General features: G+C 41.7%; 1 non-coding gene across 1 annotated transcript; it reads right to left on the reverse strand.

Moving 5' to 3' along the window:
* Positions 1–7,248: 7,248 nt before the first annotated feature.
* Positions 7,249–7,355, reverse strand: LOC129676518 (U6 spliceosomal RNA). Its single transcript, XR_008720086.1, has one exon. It is a non-coding gene; the product is annotated as a U6 spliceosomal RNA (small nuclear RNA).
* Between the last annotated feature and the right edge of the window lie 1,175 nt (positions 7,356–8,530).

Raw genomic sequence — 8,530 nt, forward strand, 5'->3', positions numbered from 1 at the left:
TATATAAAGAACTAAAGAAGCTGAAAAGCAGCAAACTAAGTAATCCACTTAAAAAATCGGGAACAGAGCTAAACAGAGAATTCTCTGTAGAGGAATATCGAATGGCAGAGAAGCATTTAAAGAAATGCTCAACCTCATTAGCCATTAGGGAAATGCAAATCAAAACAACCCTGAGATTTCACCTTACACCCATCAGAATGGCCAAGATCAAAAACTCAAGTGACAACACATGCTGGAGAGGTTGTGGAGAAAGGGGAACCCTCCTCCACTGCTGGTGGGAATGTAAACTTGTACAACCACTCTGGAAATCAATCTGGCCCTTTCTCAGACAACTAGGAATAGCGCTTCCTCAAGATCCAGCCATACCACTGCTAGGCATATGTCCAAAAGAGATTCAAGTACACAAAAAGGACATTTGCTCAACCATGTTTGTAGCAGCTTTATATGTAATAGCCAGAAGCTGGAAACAGCCCAGATGCCCCTCAACTGAAGAATGGATGCAGAAACTGTGGTACATCTATACAATGGAGTATTACTCAGCAATGAAAAATAAGGAAATCGTGAAATTTGCAGGTAAATGGTGGGACCTGGAAAGGATCATCCTGAGGGAGTTGTCCCAGAAGCAAAAAGACACACACGGTATATACTCACTTATATAAACATAGAACATAGGATAAACCCACTAAAATAGGTACATCTAAACAAACTAAGCAAAAGAGAGGACCCTAACTAAAATGCTCAATCCCCATCCTAAAAGGCAAAGAGGATGGACATCAGAAGAAGTAGAAAACAGGAAACAACCTAGGAACCTGCTACAGAGGGCCTCTGAAAGCCAGAAGAAGAAAACAGGAAACAAACTAGGGACCTACCACAGAGGGCCTCTGAAGGCCTCTGCCCTGCAGACTATCAAAGCAGATGATGAGCCTGATGGCCAACTGTCGGGCAGAGTGAATGGAATTTTATGTATGAAGTGGGAAATAGCAAGAGCTGGAGAGGACAGGAACTCCACAAGGAGAGCAACAGAACAAGAATATTTGAACATAGGGAACTTCCCAGAGACTCATACTCCAACCAAGGACTATTCATGGAGATAACCTAGAACCCCTGCACAGATGTAGCCCATGGCAGTTCAGTGTCCAATTGGGTTACATAGTAATGGGAAGAGGGACTGCCTCTGACACAATCTGATTGGCCTGCTCTTTGATCACCTCCCTCTGAGGGGGGAGCAGCCTTACCAGGCCACAGAAGAAGACAATGCAGCCATTCCTGATGTGATCTGATAGACTAAGATCAGAAGGAAGGAGAGGGGGACCTCCCCTATCAGTGGACTTGGGGAGGGGCATGCATGCAGAAAGGTGAGGAAGGGTGGGATAGGGAGGGGAGGAGGGAAGGGCTTATGAGGGGATACAAAATGAATAAAGTGTAATTAATAATAATAATAAAAAGTCTCTAACAACTGACAGAGGGTTAGTAGACAGGATATACAAACAACCCATAACATTAAACAGAAAGAAAACAAACAATTCAACTAAAAATGGGGGAAAGGAATTAAACTGAATTTTTTGGAAGATGAAATACAAAATATTTAAGAAATAGTTTTTTTAAAAAAATGTTCAACGTTCTAAGCCACCAGAGAAATGGTAATTAAAAATCCTCTGTGATTTCATCTTACCTCAATAAGGATGGCCAAGATAAACAAACAAACAAAAAAAATGACTGCAGACACTGGCAAGAATGCAGGGAAAGGAGCAATCTATTCATTGCCACTGGAAGTACAAACTGGTACAATTACTATAGAAAGCAGCACGGAGTTTCCTCAAAGAGATGGAAAGAGATGAAATACGTGCTTCAGATATACCATTCCTAGGCACCAACCCAAAGGACTATATATCTTAAGAGAGCAAAACTTGCTCTTTCATGCTCATTGCTGCTCTATTCACAGTAGCCAGGAAATGGAAACAACATGGATGTCCAGAACATGAATAATGGGGAGTGAAACTATAGTAGTTGCATAATGGAACACTACTGAGATGTAAGAAAAATGAAATTATGGAGTTTTTAGGAAGATGAGGAGATGAGGACATAACCCCACCCTTATCTGAGTTGCTATGGACATTTGGTAGCTGCTGGCAAAAGCAGAGTCAGTTTTGTTTAGTGATGTGATCTCTCTCTTTATAGACCACACTCCAAAGTAGACACCATATTTAAGAGCATTGGCCAGCAGAAACTAGACTCAGTGAGTTTTAAAGAAGAGGATATTAAAAGTTTAATGAATAGGAAAGCAGGGATGTACAGGAGAATTGAGGAGGGAAAGTGAACCTGATCAAATTTATTGTATGAAATTCTCAAAGAATTTGTAAAAGCATTAAAAAATATCACATCATTTTGAATTTGGTGGGCATGTTGGCAATGTACATTTTATCCCAGATTTTGGGAGAGAGAGAGGCTGTTCAAAGCCAGAAGTGTCCACATAAAGAAGTTTCAGATTAGCCAGAGCTACACAGTAAAGCACTGTTTCAGAAAGCAGAAAATATATCCAGGAAATAAAATCAGCCAATCAGAGTGACACCAATACTCCATTGTGGAGAAGTGGTCATATTACCAAATAAACACAATGGACCTAGGTATCCATCTGGGGATCAAAGGATGAAGAAAAGGTAATGTAGATGCACAATGGAATGTTATCCAGCCATAAAAAGCATGATATCTTTTTATGTACAGTAGAATGTATGGGAATGGAGAATAACATGTGAAGAGAAATAAGCCTGATACTTAAAGAGAGATGTCACATTTATCTCTCACATGTAGAAACTAGAAAACTCTATCTTAGTAGAGTAATGATTAATAGACATAAATGGCAAAAGTGAGGAAGTGGTAAGCAAGACAGCACAATGGGAACAAAGGACATTTAAATAAAAAAATTTTAGGGCTCTGCATGGTAGACTACCATCCACAATCATCTCTTATTTATATACAAATAAGGAGATGACAGTCACGGAAACAAACATTTACTTAGAATATGTATAAACATATAGATATATCAACCTATGCCCATCAAAATTCGGTGACCTTCTGTTACAAATAATAACACTGACTGACACCATTTATGATATCATTATTCATATACAAATTCATAAAAATATATCACAGAAAAGCGAGATATAAGCAGACAACAATATGGATAGTGTCCAAAGTTTTAGATGTGCAAAATAACGGTTTACAATGAGGTTATATGCTCTTGTGTGGAGGAAAATGCACTCAAAACCTGACCTGTAGCAGAAGGTGCACATCTGTGCCACCTCTTAGTCATTGTGACTTGAGCAAAAGGGTGTACAGGACTTCTGAGATCACGAAAATGTCCTGTATCTTCATTAAAGTAGGCTACTGGAAGGAAGGATTCTGTAAAATATATCGAATGGTTTAAAAAAGAATTCAAACCACTTCCTTAAGTGTATCTTGAAAACTATAAAGAAAGATTACTTTCATTTTAGAATTTTACTTTAATCAAAGCCTTGGCTTTCTGCCTTCAAAATGTCTTAAGTGTGTTAGAGAAAATGGAGTGTATATTAAGTGTAATAGGAGCCACATGCATTAAGGTGAACAGAGGAGGCATCAGTGAGAGAGGGGAGAGAGTGTGACCTCTGTGGAGTATGAGTATTACTGAGAGGTTAGGTGGAGACATGCCTTTTGAACAGTGTACCACAATGTCTTTTGCCACCTGAGCAATCCAATGGCAACATGTACACTTTTGCATCCACTTTACAACAGTGAGACATGGAATGTGACCGTGTGCACAGCTGCAGACACATAAAAACTGAACTCAAGAAAACATTAATGATTCCATAGCGTGTACCAAAATTTCTGATCACACTTACATCGACTATATTGAAAAATACCGTATTACAGTCCACTGAGAACACTTAGAAGCAAGCACAGAACAATTACAATCAGTATCTGCAGCCTGATAAACGTACAAAGGTATTAAAGGCTTGTTCAGGGACTCAGTGTTGACACTGTGGTAACAACTGTAAGACCCTGAGGTGGACACTCCACGAGGGCTCTTGTCTGTTAACCCTGAAGTTCCTAGAAATGGAGCAACAGTGAAATCAGACAAGTACCAAGTTCTGGGATTCCCAAGTCCATATTGAGACTGGCCGGTGGACTGGAGAGGGATTTGTTCTTGAAAACCTAGCAATGGGAAGGCAATTAGATCATCAGCATGAATCTGTGATGGGAAAAAGCTGGATTAGACGCTGGACTTTCAGGTAGTCAGGACTCATTGAGAGCATGAGTTGGTGTCCTTCTGTAATGACATCCAAACACTAGGACAAATGTCACTTTTACAGTGAGACTTTTGCTTTGGAGCTCCACTGATAGCCAGAATAGTCACATAGTGGAAGTTAAGGTTTCACTCACCTTTCCTTGTCCCAGTAAACTCGGTGACAGATGCTCATACAAAGCACACAACGGGCTGACCCCAGACTTTAGTGTCCCCCTGAAGCTCTGTCTTCCTCTGTGTGGAGGTCACTGACCTTCAGAAATATGTGTGATTTATGAGGCCAGTAGGAGGTGTTTGTCCTGGCGCCTCCTGGGGTAGAAACTCAAGGAGAAAGCTCTCAGGAGCAATTAAAGGAGACTCTTGGCTTCATGACCCAAGCTCCCTGCAGACTTGTGTGGAGGACAATGGTCAGGGGAGTCACACACTGAGGGAAGTTTCCCTCCCCCACCAAGCCTGTACATGCATCAGGTCATCGGGATACTCATGTCCTGTGTGGTCTCACCAGAATACAAATTGACTCCTCTGTGTAACGCTGAGAGTGCTTCATATGACTCAGACATACATGGAGTGGGTTCGTTCTAAGTATGTTGTATGTTTAAATCTCCCCTTCCTCTTCCTACATTCAAGCCTTTCTATATCTTGTTGTGAATTAATGTTCCTTCAGCACTTCCATTCTGTTTGCTGCAACTTGTAAGCATCTAAAATATTTATTCAGCCCTGAGGTAGCATTATACAGATAGAAAGGTTTATATTTAGGAATATGTATAAATATGCATCTACTTATACACATGCAATAACCATTAAATAAATAAAAAAGTAAATAAAAAAGTAGCCATGAATTTGGAGAAGAATGATAGAGGGATATGTCAAAGGGCTTCAAGGGAGAAAAGAAAGGTAGGAAAGTTATAATCAAAATATAATCTCAAACAAATTTAAAATTTTATTCAGAGTTTTATGTGTCACCAGATAGAAAAAGAAAACCTAAAAACTAATATAACTAGAATTTTTAATTGAAAAACATTTTTTTTTCACACAATGTATTCTGATCATAGTTTTACCCTCCACAAACTCCTCCCGTATCCTCCCACCCAATTCCATGTTTCTTCTTCCATCCTTTTCAGAAAAGAAACATAAAAGCAAACAAAATACACACCAACAACAAATGAACAAACAAACAAAAACAGACACACAGAACCAAAATCCAAGACAAAATTAGAGACCGTAATATACAGCAAAAGGCCAGTAAGACAAAAAAGGCAAAACACAGAAATATGAGAGAGAAAGTCAGCTAAAATATTACTGAGTTTGTTTTTGTTTTCTATCTACTGCTGAGCAGGTGGCCTACCAGTTAAGTGGGTTTTATACCCAGCGAGACTATTGGTGGGAGTAAAATTTCCCTGAGTGTTCCAAGGTCTCTCAATAGTTGCCATTGTCCAGTTGTGGGCTTCTTGATTAGTTCCCATGTACTGCAGGAGGATGCTTCACTACGATGGCTTCTCTGAGTGAGACACTGATCTATGAGTAAAGCAGAGGTTTGTTAGGAGTATTTTTGTTGCTATGTACCTTTCCCAGAACTGTTGTGTTTTGTTTTCCCCTCTCTTCATGGCATGTCTATTCTTAGGTTCTTGGCCAGCTAAGCAGTGTCAGGTGTGGGTTCTATTTCATGGAGTGGGACTTAAATCCGTGGAGAGAGTGGCTGGCTACTCCCATAAATTTTGTGACACTGTTGCAATAGTTTATCATGCAAGCAGTCACCGCTGCAGATTGAAGGATTTGTAGCTGGCTGGTGTTTACCTTTTTCCTCTGGTAGAGTGCAGAGCACATTCTAGCACCTGGAATACTAGCCAGTTGAGGTGAAGGTTCTTGTTAGGCAATGGCTAGACTTCTCCATATTCAATGAATTATGTATGTGCTGTTTTCAGCAACAGGGTTTTATTATCAGTTTGTGGAGCGCTACCAATTGCCTTGGCAATAGCCTGAGTTTTTAGGGGTTTCCATGGGGTCCTGTTTGCTAAAAATTCAATGAGCTATAACACATTCCTGGCACTGGAGCATATGGTTGCAAGAGATGTCTAACTGGGCCTTTGTCCCTCTTGCTATTTGATGATTCCATTAGGATTTCTTTAACATACATTTGTATTTTAAGATGTCTCTCCTGTAGTAGGTTCCCATGACCACTCAGATGTCCCTCTCTTTATCTCCTCTCTTGCTCCACCTCTTCCCCTCTTTCTGTTTAATTATCCCATTCCAATCCCCCTCTTTCATCCCTTCGTAACTATATGTTCTATTTCTCCTTCCTTGTGAGACCCTCTGTTCCCCCAGCCCTAACTTCCTATGTAACTTCTGTGGTCACATGGATCACAATTTCCGTATTAAAGACCTAGCAGTTAACACCCACATATAAGCAAATATGCCCACTTTATTGTTATTTGGGATTTGGGTCACTTTATTCAGGACAATTTTTGTCTAGCTCCGTTCTTTACTTGCAAATTTAATATTTTTTTCTTTTCTATATTATGTTTTTATTGATTCTTTGGGAATCACTTTGAACAAACTCATATCCCAGTTCTTCCATGTCAACTCCCACCCTTGTGACTTCCCCTCCCCCCCAAAGAAAAGAAAAGAAAAAATCCTTCAATTTGTGTTACCTATATACTCACTGGATTATGGTCAAATGCTCAGGGGCCAGACCCTTAAACAGAACTGAATTATTCCCCTCCTGCACTCCCACCAGAAGCCATCAATTGTGGAGAGCTAATGGCAGAATCCTTATCAAACCCTTTAAGAATTCTTTCTATTTAATCTTCCTATTTGGGCTGATACTTTTACAGGGGCTGTGGGTAGAGATTATCACAGAAGCCTTCCAAGTCCTTCTTTCTCAACTATGCATCTGCAACCATAGATATTCCTACAAAAGTAGCTTCCTTGCTCTTTACAGTCAGTAGGAGCATAGGTCATGGGCTTCCACATAAAAATATGAAGGCTTCAAGAATTTGGGTGCCATCCCTGCACAGGGGTTATGCTAATGTTCTCTGCATCGTTCCAATTTTAGTATACATGCTGCTGAGGTGGGCACAATTTTATGCATTTATTTTAACCCCTGAAAATATTTCATTGTCTAAACTTACAACGTTAAAAAATGTATTCACTTGTTGATAGACATCTAAGGTATTTTAAATTTCTGGCATTTCTGAATAAAACAGCAATGAACATGGATTAACAATTATCTCTGGGGAATCCAAGATGTTGGCGACCAGTGTGCATCATATGTGAGGGGTAGAGGATCGGAGACTCTGAGACGTGAGTGGACAGACAGCTGGATCCACAGCATCGACTTTGGTGCTTCCTGGACTGGAGGGGACTTCCTGGGAGTTTGGGTGAATCAAATCCAGGCCCCCTGTGGCCATCTCCCGGGCCCAGGAAGAGCAAACTGTGGGTCCCTTACCTTTCCACATACTCTGGTGAGTGTGGACATCCAGATCCAGGGACCTTCCATTCTAGCAGCCAGACATTGGATCCCTCCTGCTCCTCCGAGGGCAGAGTTATGATTCCTGGGACAGCATCGTCTCAGAATCCAAGCCACAGTTCCGTGGGTCCCCCTGTGAAGACCAGGTGAACAATAGAATTGCACAGATCCTGGATCCAAGATGGCGGAACCCAGATGAATCTGAGTCCCAGGAGTACAGTGTCTGGCAGGTCTGTAAGCTGCAGCCCAGCTCTCTTCTGAGGTACCCCACGGTTGCCACCCATGCCTGAGCCCTGCGGGACACCTGCACCCATGCTGTGCCCTCACCGAATCTGCACCTTGAGCACACACCCTGTGCCCACACCCTACATTTGGGCCAGCATCCTGCCCTTCGGGCACCCATGCATGCGTGGCTCCTGACCTTCAACGCACCTGCCCACACCTGCACCTGTGCCCCATGCTCCAAGGCACCTGTGGCCGCGCCTTGCCTTTTTACCTGCATCGGAATCACGAGCACCCATTCTTGGGCCCCTGGACCTTTCTTTTCTTCCTGAAGACTACTCCAGACTCCAGAGTCAGGCAGATCTAGTCTTCAGTGCAGGTTCCAGGAACAAACAGCCAAGGCTATAGACAACCAGATGGCTAAAGGCTGGCATAAGAACACAGTCAACAAAAACCAGGACATCATGGCTCCACCAGAATACTCCCCTGCCACCACAACCCCCCCAAACCCCACCTAACCAAACCAAACCAAACCAAACCAAACCAAACCAAACCAAACCAAA

The sequence above is a fragment of the Psammomys obesus genome, unplaced genomic scaffold, assembly GCF_907164565.1.
Source record: "Psammomys obesus unplaced genomic scaffold, mPsaObe1.curated_primary_1811, whole genome shotgun sequence".
Taxonomy (NCBI): domain Eukaryota; kingdom Metazoa; phylum Chordata; class Mammalia; order Rodentia; family Muridae; genus Psammomys; species Psammomys obesus.